Raw genomic sequence first — 22,347 nt, forward strand, 5'->3', positions numbered from 1 at the left:
TTGGTGACCAAAATGTGGTATGTGGGTGAAGTTGGAGTTCCCATACCTATTAATCCTTAGAAAGTCAATTATTTGACTTAAATAGTGCAGTGAATAGTAACCCGAAATACAAAATTTCGAGAACGTCGAATTTAACACGTTAGAAATAGGTAAATGCGAAGTTAAAATTCATTTTGGGATTTATGTTAAGTTCTAATACTGAAACATTGTCAAATTTTGTGTTTCAGTTGAAAAGAATATCGGGAAGGAACCCGAGGAAACGAGTCGAGGCTAAGGGACGACTCGCTTGAGGTTTGTGCACAATAAACCCTATTTAAGCATTTTATCCTTGAAAAATTGATTTATTACGCATTATGAATTTATGAACTTTTGTGTTGCCACCTTGCGATCAAATTGTAACTTCGGAAATGGATTGATTTTTGTATGCAATATTTGAATGAAATGTTTGAAATGAATTTTTGATTCACACTTAGCATGACAGTTACTTATTATTCCTCCTCCATTTATGGGGTTGAGATCGTTTATTTTCCTCCCTCTCTGGCTTGCCAGTTGAGGTTGTAGATCGGATGAGTACTCATTAGCTAGCTAGCCACCTCCCTCATTGGTTTCGATTAATGGGGTTGAGATTGCTTTGTCGTGGTGTACAACACGGCATTGATCGGAAATTTTGTGTCATGGCTTAAGTTGTGTACGACTTTGGCAACACTGTGTTTATGCAATTGTTTGACTAAACTGTTGTTTAATATATTATTTGACAAATGAGTTGTTATGAGCTTGATATTTGTGAAATGTGATTGTGAAGTATTCAAATTATGCTTCATCAATAAATGATTTATGTATCACATTTTAAATCTTTATTGTGCACCACTGAGTATGTTTATACTCCGATAGTTTAATTTCATCATGCAGATAAAAGCAAGGAGAAAGCAGCAGAGTGAGCTGCGGAATTGACAAGATCTTTTTGATCCCTTTTTGTACGGGTATTATTTTATACCCTTATGGTTATTTTGATGTAAATACTGTAATGTCATAAGTATCAATGTAAATTGAGCAGTTGTAAATAAACTATAATAATATTATTTTAGATTTTCTTCTGTAAATTTAATATTTGTACATATGGATTTTCTGCCTTTTGTTTTGTGAATGGAATTATTGAACCTACTGAGTTGACAAATTTGACTTGGATTGTGAAACTGTTTTGAAATGGATTGACTTGAGTTGAATTGTGAATTATTGGAGGTTGGGAGTTGTAAAATAGTTTTGGAAGTGCTTTTTACAGGTATTTGAAGAACTGGTTTCTCAAAATACAGAGGGAACTCTGTCAAAATTTTTATAAAATTTGCGACAAAATTTGAATGGACAAAAATTTTTACTAGTATTTAAACTTTGAATAAATGGTTTTTAATTCTTACCAAAATGCTCACCACTTCCAAAATGTAAGAAAATTGTTTTAAAATCCCTTGTAGGGTACTTAATGAGTTATCGGTAGGTGAAGTTCGGTAGTTCATTAAGTATTCTACGGGAGCATGCTATGCCTTACGGAGGGGTAAGGTGTGACAATTAGCAATCGATTTATAATTAGCTTCCTATCAATATTAGAAAAACCTTAAATATATGATTAGCAACATATTTTAAAATTGGTTACTAAAATCTTGATTTTAAAATTGGTTGATAATAGCAACCGATTTAGAGAATCGGTTGCTAAATTAAAAATTATTTTAATTGGCTCCAGATTAACAATCGATTTGCAATCGGTTACTAAAATTGATTGTTATTTGCAATCGATTTCTTATTAGTTGCTAATAGCAATCGACTTTTTCAATCAATTATAAATTAGTTGCTGACAACCGATTTCTTATTGATTGTTAATAGCGATCAATTTTTGCAACCAATTATAAATTTGTTGCTGAATTTTTTCCCTCAAAAAATTCCTACTTAATTTTTTTTTCCTTTTTTTGGTTTGCAACCAATTTTTTCCCTAAAAATTCTTGTCAAATTTTTATTTTTTATTTTTTGATTTGTAATTGATTTACGAATATTTGAAACTAATTAAAATTGGTTATTATTAACAACTGATTTTGCAATTGATTGTTTTCACTAAAAAGTTCTTGCCCATTTTTTATTTTTTACTTTTAACTTTGATTTGCAACTAATTTGCAAATTAGTTACTAATAGCAACTAATTTCTGTAACCGATTGAAATCAACTGCTATTAGTAACCGATTTTGCAACCGATTGTGAATCAATTGTAAAATTTTTCTCTTAAAAATTTTTGCTCAATTTTTACAAGAAATTAGAAATAAAAAATCAGTTGTTAATTCGTTTATATAAACTACTGTTCATTTTCTTTATTCACAACTCAATTTTTTTTCCTCTTTCTTCTCTTTTCTAGCATTTTCTTCATCATCATTTTCGTTCTCATCCATTTTATTTATCATCTTTTCTTTTCTAATATATTTTCTTCATCATTTTTTCTTTTTCATCTATTTTCTTCATCACTTTTTTTTCTCATCTATTTTCTTATTCATCTTTTTCTTTCTCATATATTTTCTTCTTCATATCTTTTTCCTTTTCATCTACTTTCTCTTTCATTATTTTTTTTATCATCTATTTTCTTTATCTTTTTTTCTTTCTTATCTATTATCTTCATCATCTTTTTTTTTAATTTATTTTTCTTTGGCAAAAAATAAAAAATTTTGTACAAATATATTTTTTTGTTAATAAATTATTTATAGTGTTAATTTTTAGTAATTTTTTATAATATATATGGTAATTTTTTAAATAATTTGTCTTATAAATATTTTTTTCATTTAATTTTTTGTTAATATTTTTTATAACAGTCATTATTAGTAATTTTTTTGTAATATTTTTATATTAATTTTTCATTAATTTTTTATATTAATTTTTTATATTAATTTTTATATTAATTTTTTTGTAATATTTTTATATTAATTTTTTTGTACTAATTTTCATTAATAATTTATTATTTTAGTAATTTTGAAAATTTATTTACTTGAATTTTTTATTTCTTCTTTGGAAATTTATTTTTTTTTATAATTTTTTTAAAATTAGTAACTGACTTTTTGATTGCTAAATTAGTTGTAAATAATAACTGATTTACAAAATGATTATAAAATTATAAAATTAAAGGCACTAAATTTTTTACAACTGATTATGTTTCAGTTGCTATTTAGCAACTAATTTGAGTTGCTAAATCATTTGCTACTATTAATCGATTGTTTTTTTTACCAAAAAATTTATTTTTTAATTTTAATTAATTTAGCAATTGATTTAGTTATCGGTTGTTATTTGCAATTGATTTGATTGTCGCTTGCTCTTTGCAATCAGGCTCATTGCATCTGACTAAATTTATTGCTAAATCAATTAACAACCAATTTTAATGAATTAACATTTTTTTTTTTGTAGTGATAAACGTTATCTAGATTAACATCTTCACAACTCCAAGAAAAGCTCATTCACTCTCTTCAATACTCCTCCAATGATGTGGATTCAGACTTCTCTAAGAAACTAAGCAAAAGGTTTAGCAGTTCATGCTCTAGCAAATTTGATTATAATCCAAATATAAAGTTCAATGGAAATGGCTTTCAGCATAATATGGGATATGAGGTTGAAGACAATAGAAATTCATACGCTGGTAAAGAGCAATTCCAAGACACTTTCGAGTTCTGAGTTTTCAATAGCTGATGTTCTAGTTGATAGCGACATGCAAGTGTCTCCCTCAGTGGTTAATGCAAATGTGAGTGTTGTTGAATGTTGAGTCTCAGAGATAACTGTCGAAATTGTTGAATGGCAAACCTAGAGAGAGAGAGAGACAGAGAGAGGGAGGGAAATGGGAAAGCAAAGACAAAGGTTTGCTCTCCCGTTTAATAGCTTTCCTTTATTGTCACATATCTGCTATACTACTATTATTTACCAGTCATTATTATCACTTGTAGTATATCTCCATTTCTTCTTTCTTGGTTTGGCTTTCCACTTTCTCTCTTTATTGATCTTTAATAGCAAGAATTTAAGGCAGAGAAAGTGCCACTTAATTTAGCAGAACAAAAACAGATATGATCATCTTCAATAGATGAAAAAGACCAAGTCACTGTAGTTGCCTTGCAAAAGGATTCATTTTTTTTTGTTCTCCAAATTCAACCAGTGGTTCTAGTACTCAACTATTTATATCCCTCTATCTTGCTACTTGTCTTGGTTGCTATAATGGTTTGTCATTCTAATATTCGTCTTGAGCATTGGCTTGATAGTCACTGTGGCTTTTATAAAGTCTGTTCTTGCTTTAAATCATAGCTTGTTTCATCATTTCTAGTTTATTATCCAATCTTTGCCAAAAAGAGAAAGGTTATTTCTTTCAATTCCTCTTCTTCTCTATAGAATTATTGAGGGAAATTGTATGGAAACTTAAAATATGAGTTTAAAGAGAATTCTATATTAAGAAGTGGTTAAGGATGATTCTCCAAGGTTTCCAAACAGAAAAGGTGATCTGAAGAATTCTTATGGGTTGATTGTTAGCTTATTTTTCTGCTCTTGTTCCAATTTTACCTCATTAATATGAATTAATGGTTAGAAAGAATATTAATGGTTAGAAAGAATGCAAATATCTTGTTCCCTCTTATATCAAAATCTTCTCATCATATGTTAGATCATCGTTCGCTACCTTCTTTTTTTTTTTACAATATCAAATCAGCTATTCCTACAATTAGTTATATTTAATGTGCTTTATAGGGATATTCGATGAAAGTAAGTCTATTGATAAATAAGGTAGATTAGTAATTTTAACTATTTTCATTTTATTTCTTTTTTATTTTTCACTTATTAAAAAAAATTGCTGATGCTAAACTCGTAAAAGATTTTCAAGCAGTTTTGAAAGAATTTCAAAAAGCTCAAAGGCTTGCAGCTGAGTGGGAAACAATGTCACCGGCCCAGGTTTTAGCCCTCACTTAGGACCGTGTGGCAGTTGGCTTGAACTCTTTCAAGATAAGTCAGCCAAGAGAATCTGTTCAATACGATGAATATATTAGCATGGCTTGGCAAGCCAATAGGGAAAAATATCACAAGCATCACATTTGAACAAGCATCTCAAGCATAATAAAGAACAAGGCACCAGTATATCAAGAACAGGCTACTCTTTCATTCACTAGTCACAATCGATACAATTAAGTTGGTTGTCCATACATCACTTGTAGGCAGGGGGGGAACCTACAAGGAGTAGCGGGACAAGTACTCACCATGCCAGTGGCTAGCTATACCAGTCGCTCCATAGTAGTCAACTAGTCACTCCCCCTTAAAGAGCATTAGGAACACAATGAGGTGTGACAAGAGGAGACATCACTATGCTTGAGCCATCACACCCCAAAATTACATAAATAGAAAAATAATTACAAATATCCCCTTTAGTCCCTGAAATTTACATATTACTACTTAAACTTTCTAACCCCCTGACATTCTCCCCCACTTGAATGGTCGACGTCATCGTCGACTAAGCTTATGGCAACTCTTTAATCTTTTGTGCATGTGGTTGTAAGATACGCGATGGGATACTGCCTCATTAAAAAACCTTGACCAAGTAAAACCCAGTGGGAAAAAACCCTGGTGAAGGAAAAAGAGTGCAGTGCGTATTTACAACCAGGATTGCACTTGCAAGAACTCTCCACTGTACTGCCTTTGTGGTTAGATGTCTGTTTCTAATTTGATGAGGTACTCCTTGTATGCCTGACGCTGGGTGGTTTTGACAACTTGCTCTGGTAGGATTTCTTCTACAGCTTGGTTGACTAGTGCTGTGTAAATGAAAGCTAATCTGGCAAGTTTATCATGGCTAGGATCCATCTCTTCTGCATGGTGTTGCTTTGTACTAGTAGCATGGCAAAGTGATTGAATCTTCATCCATTTTGATAACTCTGCTCTGCAAGTTAGCTGGTCGACCCCTATAATCAGTGACATTGGCTTCTTATCCTTGTGAATTAGTCTCTTATTTTGATTGCGAAGGAGGTGTAGTTGGTTTGGTAGTCGTATCATTGTCATTTGATCTTTAGCTTGCAATTCTTGTAGCTGTTGGTTTTCATATGTCCACTTCTTCATAAGTCTGTATACTTGAGGAATCTTGCCTTTGTTAAACATATGCCTGAAGAATTTGACTTTGGGTTGCTTTGACATGCCTTTTTCTCTCTTGTAAAAGAGTTTATTCTCTTACACCTTCTCAAAGCTAAGTAGAGATATTCCTCTAAAGTGTACGTATATGCCATGGTATCATCAAGGTAGACCACCACAACTTGTCGGGATAATCGTAAAATACTTGGTTTATTGAAGTACAAAGATATCCAAAACATTTGTTAGTTAAAAAGGTACAGTAAGAAGTTTAAAGATACTTATAACATGTTACACATGTGCTTTTAGGTTTAATCTTCCCACACACATTAGTTTCTTTAAGCTTGCTTAACACCTTCCCCGAATTGGAGAGAATCAATATCACTTTCCTTTCGCAGATGGTAGTATAACTTGTAAGCATTGCACAAGGTCGGTCTCCTTTGTTCGGTAGTTAGTTTCAGCTTTTGCTTCTCCAAGGCTCTATAGAGCATCCATCAATGGAGCACTATCTTCTTCCTTTGTTCTCTCTTTTGGGACCCTTCTCCTCTTCTTGGATGGCCTTTTAAGGCATTTAAACACCTTTGTAGGAACATTATAAGACACAATGTACTCTAACACAAAGAGAAACATTTTTCTTATTCTAAGCTCAGCTACTGTTAAGTTGTTTGATTCTAGTATTGATTACTCTACAATCTTGCACAATAGTGTTCTCTTCCCCGATTGATTAGCTTGTCTCCCTTTATTTCTCTAAGAATGGAGTTATTTTTGGATTACTCCCCCACTTAAAGCCTTGCCCCATTTTCTAGGGTAGTTGTCTCGACTTTTCTATCATGATCAAGCTCTTATTTAGCTCCTTCATTTACATCTCATTAACACATTCTTTGCTAAAGTTTCACGTCTACTTTACCATACCCTTGGTATCTTAGCATGAGAGTCATAAAGGTCCTCACATATTCTTGGATTGGATCTATCTGTTGTATCTCATTTAACCCGCATTGTGTGTTATGTGCTACCTGCATATGGTAAGGATGGTGCATCCAGTTCTACTATTATTCCTTCCACTTTATCATGCCACCATAGTTTTCCCTCCTTTAGCTAAATACCTTGGCACTATCTTTTTAACCTGTCTTCATGAAAATCATTTTGAGTAGCATTGGAATATAATTTCATGTCATATAAAAGGTTATTTTACCTCTCTCGCGAGTACCACTAAAGCCTTTGATTTGATAATTTCCTCACATTAGGATTACTGGTAGTGCTTACCAGCAGTTCACCTCAAAATTGTGTTCTTGGTCTCCTCGACCTCGTTGCTAATCTCGACCATAGTCCCTACAAGAGAATTGTGAGGAGTGGTAATAGACTTTAAATTTTCCACAGTACCTTTTTACATGATAGGCCACTGCTTTAAGCTCTCGCATATGTTCTCCAAGTCGCTCAATTAATCCTTTCCTGCAAAAGAAATGGGATTTTGGATGGCCTCAAGCTCTATTGGCTCACCCTCACCCTTGGAAAGCATGGCTAACATAGCCAGAAGATATTTCATGTAAGCATGGGATTTTGGGAGGCCTCAAGCTCTATTGGCTCACCCTCACCCTTAGAAAGCTTAACCATCATAGCTAAAAGATATTTCCTATAAGTATGGGATTTTGGGTGGCCTCAAGCTCTATTGGCTCACCCTCACCCGATATAGCTAGGCTACTATAGCCAATGATATTCAATTTTCTCATTGCTAAAAGAGTGAGGCGGACTAACTTAAGCTCTATTGCCAGCCCCCTCAAAATTGTCATAGGGTCATTACCCTCTCTCCAAAAGATGCAGCTGATGGAGTGTGTAGCATCCCACTTGGGATCATTACCCTCTCTCCAAAAGATGCAACTAAAGGAGCATGCAGCAATCCGCATTCTCAACCAATGTGTAACTCAGTCACCCTGCTTACTTGTCTCAGAGCGCTTGGCATGAAAATCAATGGGAGGAACTCAGTCACCCTGCCTACTCATTTTTAGAGTGCTTGGTGTGATAATCAACGAAACATCCATTGCCTTTAATGAAATCACTTCAATCCCTTTTCTCTAGGGTGGTAATACTTGCACAGTAGATTCCTTCATGCTCTCCACCATTCATGGATCGGTGGTTGCTCTGATACCAACTGTCACAGGCCCAGGTTTTAGCCCTCACTTGGGACCGTGCGGCACTTAGCTTGAACTCTTTCAAGATAAGTCAGCCAAGAGAATCTGTTCAATATGATGAATATATTAGCATGGCTTAGCAAGCCAATCAGGAAAAATATCACAAGCATCACATTTGAACAAGTATCTCAAGCATAATAAAGAACAAGGCACCAGTATATCAAGAACAGGCTACTTCTTTCATTCACTAGTCACAATCGATACAATTAAGTTGGTTGTCCATACATCACATGTAGGCAGGGGGGAACCTACAAGGAGTAGTGGGACAAGTACTCACCATGCCAGTGGCTACCTATACCAATCGTTCCATGGTAGTCAACTAGTCACTCCCCCCTAAAGAGCATTAGGAACACAATGAGGTGTGACAAGAGGAGACATTACTATGCTTGAGCCATCACACCCTAAAATTACATAAATAGAAAAATAATTACAAATATCCCCTTTAGTCCCTGAAATTTACATATTACTACTTAAACTTTCTAACCCCCTGATAAACAGCATACACCCCTTCTGTTCCCCAGGCAGTTCTTCCTTTAAGGTGATTGTTTTAGGTCTTAAGGTTATACAGTTACATTTCGGAATTCCATTTAAATGTTCATAAAAGCCTATTGATGCCCCGTTTAGTATTGAATTTCAAGGTCAACAAAGCACTTTTCTTAAAAATCACCATTTTAGATGTTGAAAAAAGTAGTTTTGAAGAGCTATTATGTTACTTTAGTGTTTTTGTGACAAACATATCAATTTATTTTTAATCCATTTTGAATACTTTCTAATGAAAATATTTAAGTGATTTTTTAACAATAGTTCTAACAGAAATTTTAAACAGACCCTAATTATTCTTTGCCAAATGAAGTAACTTGAGATATCATGTTTGGTGCAATGAGTAATTTGTTTTTAGTGTACGGTTCCACATTCTGTAACACCCCTATTTGCATAGCCTAGTATATTTCACTATTCCAGTGACCGGTGTCGGTTTGGACAATTAAGGGGATTAAAACCATTCTTAAGACAACTAGATAAGCCACAAACACAAATAATCAGTAATTGTCAATTAGTTAAGTATAAATAAGAAAAAAGCAGAACATAAGAAGTTAAACGAGCCGAGAGTCACAGCAATGGGTGACCTTCTCAGGAAGGATTGCGAAGTCAATTTAAACTCAAATTTCAAACCTTAAAATATGACGCCGTGGTCCTTAGGACCATTATGAACATAGTGGATAAGAGAAAATCACGAAAAAGAATTGTTAAGCCAGTCAAATAATTAGGTCAGGGAATCGGAAGAAATATTGAATTATTTGCAAACCGGGTTGAACCGGCATGGGGCAATTTGGTCAATTCACCCCAAGAGCTGACTCCTGACCTAACTGTCAAATAAAATCAGAGAAAAGAAAATTTTGGAGTCGGGAATTAAATTAAAGAACTAATAGAAAAATTAATTAAAAAAAAAAAGAGAAAATGAAAAAGGTGTAGGGAGATGACATCATGCATGACATCATGCATGATGCCATAAAGGTTATAATTAATAAATTTAATTAATTTGATTTTTGGGTCTTCCATAAGGATAAAAGTCATAAAAGAAAAGAAAAAAAAAAGCAAAAGTCTTCTTCTTCTTTCCATTTTGCCGCCTCACCCTCTCCCTCACTTCATCGTCCATGAAAGCTCATCTTTGAGCTTGAAAAACCAAAAATCTCACCATAGAAAATTATTTTACCATGGTTAAAGCTTGTTTTGGCAACTAGAAGAGGAGATTGAAGAATAAAGAAAAAGAAAAAGAAAAAGGAAGAGAATTGAAAAATTGGACATCAAAGATTGAGGTTAGTGATTTAAGTTGCAAAGTTAGTTTATTAGTTGTGCTTATAGCTTGATTAACTTAGAAATAAACTTAAATGAAATGAAATAAATTGTTGAGGGACCACGACTAAATTTCGGCCAGCATGTTGTCGAGGTGTATTTGCATGGTTTGATTGAATTTAATATGTTAAGCAAGCTTGTATGGATGTGGTAATGAGATTGATATGCATTGAATTGGTTAAATGCAAGAATTTGTGAATTAGGATTTTGGACACTTAGGGTTTAGAGACAAAAATGTGAAAATTTGGTAAATGTTATCTTTGACCTAATTTGAAGTAAGAAATGATCAATGGTGACCAAATGAAGTGTGTTGAAAGTGTTGGAGTTGAAACCAAATTCGGATTCAGTGTGGTCATGCTACTAGTAGCAGGACCAAGTTTCCTTTGAGGGACCAAAAATGAAAATTTACAAGTCCAATTGGTATGAGACCAATTGGGAATGAAAATAGACACTAAATGACACAATTTTCATTTAGGAACCATGCCCAAAAAGTGACCAAAACCTAGTGATCAAATTGACCAAATCCGGAAAATCTCAGTCTGCCGTGTACAAACTGACCAAATAAACAGTGTTTGTTCATTTGGCTATAACTTGAGCTAAGTAGGTCTAAATGACTTGAAATTTTACCAGTTGATAGATTAGATATAGACCTAAAACTTTTATGAAGAATATAAACCCAAATTATGCCATTAACCAAGTCATTTGGCTACCCAAAGTTGGTGACCTAAAACTGCCAGAACCAAAATTTGCCCAGAAATCTGGGTTAAGTCCAATCCAGCAATCATGGTTCAAATGGCTATAACTTGAGCTACAAAACTCCAATTGGAGTGATTCAAAAAGGAGAATAAACTTAAGACAATAGGGAACATTTTCTATGAAGAAAGTTTTACCAAATTCTAACAGTAAAATGACCAATGGAACAGTGCAACTTAAGACACCAAAAATGAAAATTTGCAAATTTGCTTAAAAGACTTAGAATTTGAGTAAACAACGAAAATCAACAAATTTAGTGACCAAAATGTGGTATGTGGGTGAAGTTGGAATTCCCATACCTATTAAGCCTTAGAAAGTCAACAAATTGACTTGAATAGTGTAGTGAATAGTAACCCCAAAATACAAAATTTAAAGAACGTCGAGTTTAACACATTAGAACTAGGTAAAAGTGAATTTAAATTTAATTTTGGATTTATGCTAAATTATGATACTGAAATACTGTGAAATTGTTTTCAGTGGAAAAGAACACCGGGAAAGAACCCGAGGAATCGAGTCAAGGCCAAGAGGCGACTCGCTTAAGGTTTGTGCACAATAAACCTTAATTTATCATTTTCTCATAGAAAATTTGTTTAGTTATGCATTATGAAATTATTGTGTTAACTATGGGTTTTGAGAACTACTGTGTTGCCACTTTGAGAATGGAAATTTGACTTTGGAAATCGATTGTATTTTGCATAAAATATTTGAATAACTTGATTTAAATTATTTTTAATTCACACTTGGCATGGCAATATTAATATGTTCCTCCTCCACTTGTGGGGTGAGTTTGATATTTGATCACTTTCCTCCCTCTCTGGCTTTCTAGTCTGAGGGGCGAGTTTGGATGAGTACTTATTAGCTAGCTAGCCACCTCCCTCATTGATTTCGATTAGTGGGGTGAGTATGCCTTGTCGTGATGTACACACGACATGTTCGAAAATTTTGTGTCATGGCCTAAGTTGTGTTATTGTTTGGCAATACTATGTTTATTAAATTGTTTGATCAAGTTGTGCTATATTAAGTTTTGAAAATTATGATTTGTTATAAATGTGATTTGAGAAAAAAATTGTGAAATGCGATTATGAGAATTTTGAATGATGATTTGTTCATAAATGTTTTATATTATGCATTTTATGCTTTATTGTGCACCACTGAGTATTTATATACTCAGCGATAGCTTTAACTTGCTGTTGCAGATAGAGAAAAAGACATAGCAACAGAGCAAGCTGCTACAGTTAGAGAGGAGCACTGTAACACCCCTCACCCGACTACAGTGTAGCCGAGCAAGGCGTGCTACAATCGGTGCCGGAGCACCCTAACTTATCTTACTTTATTTTTTTAATAATTTTGAATTCGTTTAATTTAATATTAATTATTTTTTTTACGGAGAAACCAGTGGAGTTTCCCCTATTTTATTATCGTTTGGCGTATTTCAATATTTACCTGTTTGAAATTCAACAATATTTTAAAATAAAAAAAAATCTCATCCATGCTAATCATAATTATCTCATCATTCATTCACATAATTTTCTCATATTTCAAATCTCATCCATACATTTCAATTTCATAATCATTTCCACACTCATATCATCATTTGAAAAATTATTATGTAATTCAAATCTATTCTTATTTGTACAAATTCATTCATGCTCCATTCTTATAGCAAAATTCTCAAATTTGCATTAATTTACATCATTTGCAATAATTAAATAAATCCTTAATTTACATGATATACAAATTAATTATAATTTGCTAATTTATATTATAATATAAGAAATAAATAACATACACAAAATACATGATATGCTTAATGTGAGCCCTATCTACATGCATTGCTGAGGAGGTGACAACCTTGAATGCTCTGCAGATCAGAACTCCAAAATCTCTGTTTAGTATTTTTATCTGGGCTTTACCTTCAGTACCTGCGCGAGGAAACAATTCCATCGCGCTAAGCATTGCTGCTTAGTGGTGCAATAATATAACAAGGAAATAATATACAAATAAAGATAGAAATAAAATATAATTTAAATAATTAAGATTTATTTATACTTCACATGCAGTTCTAAAATTTAATATGTTTTATCCTAATTTAGTTTTCTTTGGAAGAGTTTATTTCGCCAATGTACAGTAATAATGTACATAGAAAGATGATATAAAAAATAATAAATTTATGCTTATATTATCATGTAAGTCACATTTGTAATATTTATGTATGTTATAATTTTCTTTGCTAACTTTTTAGCATTTTCTCAATAATTTCTAGGTTGTCTCAGATTATTTCATAATAAGTAAATTTTTAATATCGGTCCAGTTCATTTCGATTCTTTCTAATAGATAACTATTCTAATTTATTTTAGGTCATCTTACTCATTTATTTAATTTTTAATATTTTTAATTACTAATATTCTTAACTTGTTTCAATAAATTTCACTGCCCAAGTAACCTATGACAGGCTGACTAAACTGGATGACAGGTCGTTGGCACTGGACGCCGTGGTGTCTCGGGCCGTCATACCATGGGACGCAGAACGTCAACCACGGGACGCAGAACGTCAACCACGTATGCAGTCAGTATGGCTAAAAAGCCATAATAACACATAATCAGGCATAAAAGCCATGAATGTTGGCATAAAGCCATGAATGCGGGCATAAAGCCATGAATACGGGCATAAAGCCATGAATACAGGCATAAAGCCTTTCGCAGTACTGCTAAAACAATACCCTATTGGCATGCCAAGCTATCCAATCTGACATACATGTCTAGGCATTACAAGGACACATAATATCATTAAATATTAATATATTATGTTTTATGACTTTATTATTTCATGATAAATTTCATAATTTATACATTCATCATAATATTCATACATTCCTTACATCATTCCTATTAATCACAATTCACAACAATGGTGTTCATATACCATTGTACTCAAAATATTTTTCCTTTCTCTTATAAAGAAAATTAATATTCCATTCATATTTTTATGTGATTCATTTATTCATTACAATATTTATATGAATTCATAACTCATAAAAGGTGTTATTATCTTATTTGTAATAGAAACATATATCCTAATGTAAACCTCATCCCATTTATACTCAACAATCTATCTAGGTTAATGTTATTTCATATTCAAGTGGTATTACTTATGTTTTATTAGACCTACTAGTAATTGGAAATAAATCTTAACTATATACTCATATAACTTAAATGTTCATTAAGCCATTTAGGTAATTTACTATTTCTATTCCAAATAATCCATGAATGTTTCATGGATTCCAAATTTCATACCTTAATTTCCTCTACCAATTTAGTTATTATACTTTGTGTCTTTATATTACTATTCACATTACTATTCACTCAAATAATTGACTTTTTAATACATAATAAATTTATTGAACCTAAGTTCTCCAAGATACCACATTTTGCATTCAAAATTTGTTGGTATTGGTTGCCAATACCATTTCCAAGCTTAATATTAATTGGGCAGAATTTTCAGTTTTCATGCCTTGTGTTTACTGTTCTATTGGTCAATTTTGCAATGGGAATTTGGAAAAATGATGAACATGAAAGTTGTTCCTTATTTTGTCTAGTTGAATTTCCTTTTTTGAATCACTCCATTTGGAGTTTTGTAGCTCAAGTTATGATCCAAAAATCACAACTGGCCGGATTGAAATTTTTCTGGACTGACCATATCTATAGTGCAGTGAACAGTAACTTCAACTCACTTGTTGGATAGGTTCTGGTCATAATTTGGGTTAGGTTTCTTCATGAAAGTTGTTGGTCTATATCTCAGCTTGTTGTGGGTAAAATTTCAGGTCAATTGGACCATTCTACACTGAGTTATGGCTAAATGACCAAATACTGTTCATTTGGTCATTCTGCAGAAACAGATTGTAGGTCACCCGGATTAGGGCAAGCTTTTGGTCCACTTGGTTTGGTATTATGGGCATGGTTTCTTCACCAAAGTTGTGCCATTATGTGTCTAGTTTCATGTCCAATTGGCTAAACACCAATTAAACCTCTACAATTCAAGTTATGGCTGCCCAAACCTGCTGGACTCATGTCTAATTCTGCAGGTCACCTAGGGCAGCCACACTAAACCTAAATCCCATCATTAAACACACTTCATTTCTTGTTTACCAATAACCAAATGCTCACTAATTGACTATTAAAACTCACTTTTATCATTACATGATCAAAGTCTCAATTTCATGCTCAAACCCTAACTCCAATTTCCAATTCATGGCATACACACACCAAACCCATACCAAATCACTTTATCCATCATCTATACTCGTCAATAACATAATTAAGCCACTTAATTTCATTAAAAACCAACAATCCTTAAACTTTCTCATGGCTGCCAAATTTAGAGATTTCATTTACTCAAGTTTTTCTTTTAATTTCACACAATTTCTACTTGATTTAGCATGCTTACAAGATTAAAGAAAGAAACGAAATTGTTTAGGGCACTAACCTCTTGTAGCTCAAATCCAAGCCAACCAAGACTTTAATTTTTCTTTACTTTCTTACTCTTTCTTGGCTGCCAAATACTTCTCCTTGGTGTGGGTATAATTTTTAGTGAAGGGAGGATAAGGTTTTAAGGTGAATTGAAGTGGGAAATGAAGCTTAAGGGAGCTTTAATGGTGGAACCTCTTCTCTCTCTCTCTCTCAACGTTTTTGGCTGCCCAAAGGTTGAAGATGCAGATTAGTTTTTCAATTTTTTTTTGTCTCTTTTATCTCTTTTAATGAGTTTAACAAATTGTGATTGGTGGAGGAAATTTAAATAACATCATATGATGTCATAATTAGCATTTTCTTTCATTTTCTTTTCTTCTCTTCTCTACTCATTTTCAATTTAATTTTTTGTAATATTTATTCATATTTTAGATCATAATAATTATTTACTTAACTGGACAAGTCGGCCAAAAATCATCTCTGAAGACGAAATGACCAAAATGCCATCCATTTGACTTATTGAGCCAAAATTGTCTGTACCGATTGAAAAATTTTTCTAAACCTTTTCTTGGCATTCTAATGCTATAGAAATCTCAATGACTCTTCTCTGGAGTCCCAAAAATTATTTTATGAATTTTTCCCCAGGTCTAGGGCTCCTAGTTGCGAGAACCGCAACTTCCTACTAGGTTACCCATCGCTTGGGCACCGGCTCATTTAACTTGATTGTATTTTATTTCTAAAATTTTTTCTAAATTTTTCTTATTAATATTTGAGTTATTTATGACTCCTCACTCTAGTTTAATTATTTTTCCAGACGTTCTAGCTATCCGGACCAACACCGGTCACCGGAACAGTAAAATGTACAGAATTGCTACAGTGAGGGTGTTACAAGCACAATTGAAGAATTTTTGTACGGGTATTTGTCTATACCCTAGTAGTTTAGTTTGATGTAAATATGATAGTATGCATATGTATCTCTGTAATTTGAGCAGTTGTACAGATAAAAATGTAATAATATTATTTTTGAGATTTTGCATCTGTAAATTAACTTATGATTATAAATTAATGATTTAAAATGCAATGTGCATGAGTTATGAAATGTTTTAAGATATTAATTTTTTATTTGAAATTTGGATTTTGAATTGAAGTGTTGCTATTGTTGTTGATTTGAAGTTTGGTGGTTACAAATGAAGTTGTGATTGAGGAATATATTGGGAGTGTTTCTATTTTCAGGTTTTGAAGAACTGTTTTCTCAAAAAATAGACGGCACTCTGCCGAAATTTTTGTAAAAATTACGGAGATTTTAAATATCTAGGAATTTAATTTATGTTTGGACTTTAAATAAAGGTTTTTAAAATTTGAAAAAAAATTTTACCCACCAATTCCAAAATGAACTAAAATTATTTTAAAATCTCTTGTAGTATATTTAATGGGTTACCGGTAGGTGAAGTACGGTAATTCATTAAGTATACTACGGGAACATGCTACATCTTACGAGGAGCAGGGTGTGACACATTCAACTCACTTAATGATTCTTTTTGTTGACTTAGTGTGATGTGCTTCACTTTAAGAAGCCATTTGTCACGTGTGTTGTTCATAAACCTAAATGATACACAAGAAGCATGTCTTGGATTCTTAGTAAAGATTAATTACATATGGTTGTTGAAGCCTTTTTTTATCAAAAAAAAAAAAAAAAAAAACGCCCCCCTTTTTACATGTCTAAATGACATAAAATAATATGGTCGGCATAGTGAAGTTGTGACCAACTAAGCCATTAAAGTGGTTGGCTAATTTTTTAAGTGCCCAGTTGAAAGTGCATTCAGTTAGTGAAATATATTGAAATATCAAGTTAAATTGACAATTAATAAAAATTAAACATTGAAGTTGAGTTATAATTAAATCTTCCCAAAAGGAATCCAGGAGCACTCTCCCGGCTGGCAGAACACTAGCCCAGCCACAGCTGAAAATTAGATGGAATTTCTCAATGCCCTTCCAGTAGTCATGTGCCCCTTTATGTAGCTTTTTGGCTCCTCACAGCTAGTGCTCTCTTCACGTGAGAAAGGTCCCGCATTTCTAGCTAACAAACTTCCCTTCTGTTGCTCACCCTCCAGCTGTACTGTTCCGGAGACTTCCTCCTCAGGTTCTAGAATTCTTCTGGAATACATTGGGCCTTTAGTTGAGTACCTATCAGGTTTACAGAAATTGATCTATTCATGTATCTTTTCCATTTGTATTCTTTTCTCATGGTTTGAGCATGAAATAAACTGTATTGTAAAAGTTTGGGCAAATTACTTTTTCATTCATGTGTTATGCCATGATTAATACTTGGGTCCTTGTATTTTGGAAACTAGATGAAAACGTCCTTAAATTCTGTTTTCGTTATTCACTTTCATCTCTCTGTCCATTTTTCTCATCTTTTATTGTTAATGAAGAGTGAAAATACCTTAATACCCCTCGGGATAAATTATTATTTTGTCGATGAGTTTTACCATTATAAACACTTTTGTTCATGAGTTTTTAACATTATTAACACATTAGTCCCTCATTAATCACTTTTTAATTTCTAGTATGGGGTGTGATAAGTTAGTAGTAGAAGAGTAGTAGAAGGAGTGAGAAGAGAGATGGGGAGATTTAAAATGACATTGAGGGAATTAGTATAAAAAGATTTACAATTTTTGGATATTGAGGCAGAATTGGTTTCAAAGTTCAAACAGAATTGAATAGCTAAAAATGATTCATATAGCCGATCTCAACTAGTTTCGGATTAAAGCTTAATTTTTATTGTTATGGTTGTTGTTGACTAATGGCTAAAATTGACAAAAAAGGAAGGATGAAGAGTATGATGAAACCAAAGCTTAGAGGCATTTTCTTCTATTTTTCAAAATATAGGAGGGTACCCAAGTGTTAATTATGGCATAATACATGGACATAAAAGTAATAGATTCTAAATCCTTGAATTTTCGTTGCTTTTCAAAAAATTGTTCTCATTGTTCTGTTTGCACTTATTATTACTTCATCTACCACTGAAAGAATGTCAGGACATTGATTGAGACCGTGTATCTTGAGATTTATACATGGAAGAACACACATAAATTTGATTGCTTGGAAGGTCCTAATAGGAATGGTAAATGGATTGCCTCTATTTTTGGGATCAAGGAAAATTTAGGTTTAAGCATCAAAAATTTTCTTGTCATTAATAAATCTTACTATGAATAAGGACAGAAACAATGGAAAGGGGAACATAGCATATATCTAACCATTTGCAAACTGAGAAATGTTATGCACTGGGACTCCCTTTAATATGTACTCTTCAAAAGATCTGTTTAAGAGTCGTTTTATTGATTTGATTGTCTGAAGCAGAGTGCTACACTTGCAATCACCTTTAAAACTCCTCTTGAATTATAATTGAGCATATCAATCATTCAACTTCATGAATTGCAGCACTTAGCTTTAAGCAAATTTTTATTCCAGACAGGAGGTGCTGCTGCTAGACAATGGCATTGCCATCAATGAGGCAATCATTGAGGAAAGAGAGCAGGGAATACAAGAAATTCAGCAGCAAATTGGTGAGGTGAATGAGATTTTTAAAGATCATGCTGTCCTTGTTAATGAGCAAGGAGCTATGATCGGTAATTCCATTTTCTGTGTGTGGAACTTTACATTTTTTTTGGCTCATTTTATAGTGTGTGATTTCTCTCTCTCTGTGCCTTAAGCTTTTTCCTCCGTATTTTCCTGTGTATATAACAGATGATATTGGATCCCATATTGAAAATGCTCAAGCTGCAACTGCACAGTGGAAAACACAACTTGCAAAAGCAGCAAAAACCCAAAGATCAAATTCATCACTGGTAATTTGGCACACCTTTTTCTTAAAAATAAATAAATAAATGACTTCAAATCTTTAATCACTGACATTTTTTGTTTCATGTATTATGTAATTAACAATTGGGCATGCTAAAATTCTGCTAAGGGATCGGTGTCAAAAAGCCATATTTAGTTTTTTCAAGATGAAATATATGTTTTTTATTTTTTTTATTTTTATATATATATATATATATATATATATATATATATTTAAGAATCTAAGTTGCCTCCTTTTACACGGTTGATTCTGTTGAACAAATTTGCATCTGTTATTAACACTTTTTGTTTTCCTGTATTTCATATCTATTTCTATTTGAACTTTTCATTTTTCTAATGCAGACCTGCTTCTTGTTGGTGATTTTTGGGATTGTGCTTCTCATTGTTATTATAGTACTTGCAGCATGATTCAGAGTTGATCTTGATTTCAATTGTTGACGGTTTCAAGAGATGTTGGGAAGCAAGATAGGGATCTTCTCGCTAATTTTTTTGGTTTTGCTTTTCACGAGAAATCATGACTGTCACAAGAGAAGGAGGCACATATTGCTTGGCATTTGCATTGGTTGGTATTTGGTTGCTTTATTTCACTGGGTTGTCTGTTCTCATTTGTATTTAGCTGTCTGTTTTTCAGGGCATGGTATAGCTTGTGGAATGGTTCTTTTCAATTTCTTGTAGTAAGAAATAAAATATTAATTCTTTGCTTGGCCATTCTTTTCCTTTTGTTTGGTCGCTGGTTTACGGCTTACATACGAAGAAATAACTCTCTTCCTTCCCTAATTAATTTTAGGCCGTCTGGAAAAAAAAAAAAAAAAAAGCCACGAAAAATGATGGTTGTTGATAATTATATCTATTTCGGTTAAGTATTTCAAAAAATAGTATTGATATAAATTGTATTCAACTCTCAAAAGCTATTTGCGGGAATTGTTTTTTGTTCACTTCGAATGTCAAACACGTGCGAATTCGATTGGATTTGTTTTTCATTTTGATATTCATTCAATGTTTGCAAATGTGATTAAAAATCAAAATTTTTTTTTTCAATATTATTTGAGTTTGGCATTTTTCTCATTTGAGTGTAAGATTGTGGGTGTGTTAAATATGTCGAGATTCTAATTGTGTGGGATGAATGCGCCGATCTACTTTATAATATGAATGATTCGTGGAAAATAAATGATCAAACTTTTCTTTAGGTTTTTTAACTTCACTAAGAAGTCTTTCATCAAGATTTTTGTTTGAATCAACTTTGAAAACTTGAGAGACTGAAATTTGAGTGCTTGTAGATTACTTGCACGTAAAAGAGTAAATATTGTGCTTGAAAAGTAAATGTTATATATGAAATTGTAAATATGTATAGAAAATTACAAAACTGCAGAAAAATTAAAGAGCTGATTGTTTAAATGTAAATATGTGCACTGAATTGTAAACTGGCATTGAAATTAAAGAGTGATTTATAGGCATTGCAATATAAACATGAAATTGCAAATTGCAATTGAAAACTGAAGAACTTAATTACATGAAATCTTTGCAAAAAAAAAAATGTAAATTGATAATTTGAAATGAAAATAAAATGGCCATAATGAAATTAGTATTAGACCCAAAAAATAAAAAAGGTTGCTGAAATGTAAAAATTAAATTAAAATATTGTGCCTGTCAGGCTGTGTTGATTGATTAATTGGTTGTCTTTTGAAATGAAGCCTAAGTCTATTTATAGACTTGAGTTTCTTGGTGACCGTGTACTGCATTGCATCCATTTTCTGTACCTTAAATTCACTGCTACATCCCATATCCATGAAAATCATGTGATTTTGTTGTCCAGTACTTGCTCTCTAAGTTGCAACTACCTTATGCATTAATGATGCACCTCTTTCTCCACTTCCTTGCACTTAGCAACCACTTATAGCAACCATATCTATTGCAACTTGTTTTTAGGAAAGCACCTACATAGTGCTCTTTGTTCCATGTAATAGCTTCTCACTTTGTGTAACCAAGTCTTAATTCAAATAACCATCTTAACTACTTCTTACTTTAGAATAATTATTGAATGACTTTTATTCTTCTATATGCTTGAAACATGGATTGGACCATTTTAATTGAGCAATTTAATTTTAAATTTAATCGGGGCCCAAATTATAAAAATTAAATTGTGGTGCAAATAGATGCCCTTTATATAAGGCTGCACATGGGTTGGTTTGGGTGGGTTCACTCAATTTTGCTCAACTAAATCGACAAAGTCAATTTTGATAGTATTCAAACTGAAACTAACAAATTAAATTTTAAAACCACCTATGTTCGGCTTTCAATTAAACAGGTTAGGTTCAATTTGGGCGGTTTTTTCTTCTTTTAACACTTTTTAGACTTTTATAATTAAACTCTAATTAAACTTTTTTATCTTTATATTATCATACACTAATTGAAAAAAAAATATTAATTGAAAATGTATTATTTAGTAAAAATAAATAAGAATAAAAAATGAAATAAGGTTATTCATTTATATATATATATATATATATATATATATATATATATATATATTTTTTTTTTTTTTGGGTTGGGTTCAGTTCGGGTTGAAATTTTACTATGTTAACCCGAAACCCAAATCGAAAATTTTATTTATAATTATTTTCAAACCATAACTAATATTTAAATGTATAAAATCATGAATTTTGGTTTGGATTTATTCGGATTGATCAGTTTGATAGTTTCTTTGCATATGCCTACCCCTATGTGTATAGCTTGAGAACTTAAGCTAATACGCATGTTGAGAAAATTTAATTATCACCTTGGTAGACCCATAATTGCTTGACTTAAACTGGATTTTGAATTTTTGTTACTTTCTGCATTGAACTGCTCCATTTTGTTGTAACTTTCCAACATTTGATGTTTTTGAGAAAATAGTTTAATTTATTGAATAAAAATTGGCTAATAATTTGCTAGCCAAAATTCTACCCTATAAATTAAATTTGAATATTTTTTCCCCTAAAACTAGAATCTCAATTTTTGTCTCGACTATTTTTCTTGCATCTCAGCTCTCTCTTTCTTTCTTTTCTTTTCTTTTTTTTTTAATTCTTTTATTTTAAGCTCTCTTACAACCCAACAACTCATTCCTAAAACTACCCAGACATTATTTTCAAAAT

The 22,347-nt window shown here is 32.3% G+C and overlaps 1 long non-coding RNA gene and 1 pseudogene across 1 annotated transcript; both read left to right on the forward strand.

The window, feature by feature from the left end:
- The first annotated feature begins 208 nt into the window (after positions 1-208).
- LOC131173999 (uncharacterized) lies at positions 209-1,130 on the forward strand. Its single transcript, XR_009144357.1, has 2 exons — positions 209-291; positions 910-1,130. It is a non-coding gene; the product is annotated as an uncharacterized LOC131173999 (long non-coding RNA).
- A 2,467-nt stretch (positions 1,131-3,597) lies between these two features.
- On the forward strand, positions 3,598-19,624 carry LOC110664161 (syntaxin-22-like; annotated as a pseudogene).
- The last annotated feature ends 2,723 nt before the right edge of the window (positions 19,625-22,347 follow it).

Source organism: Hevea brasiliensis, chromosome 15, assembly GCF_030052815.1.
Source record: "Hevea brasiliensis isolate MT/VB/25A 57/8 chromosome 15, ASM3005281v1, whole genome shotgun sequence".
NCBI lineage: Eukaryota > Viridiplantae > Streptophyta > Magnoliopsida > Malpighiales > Euphorbiaceae > Hevea > Hevea brasiliensis.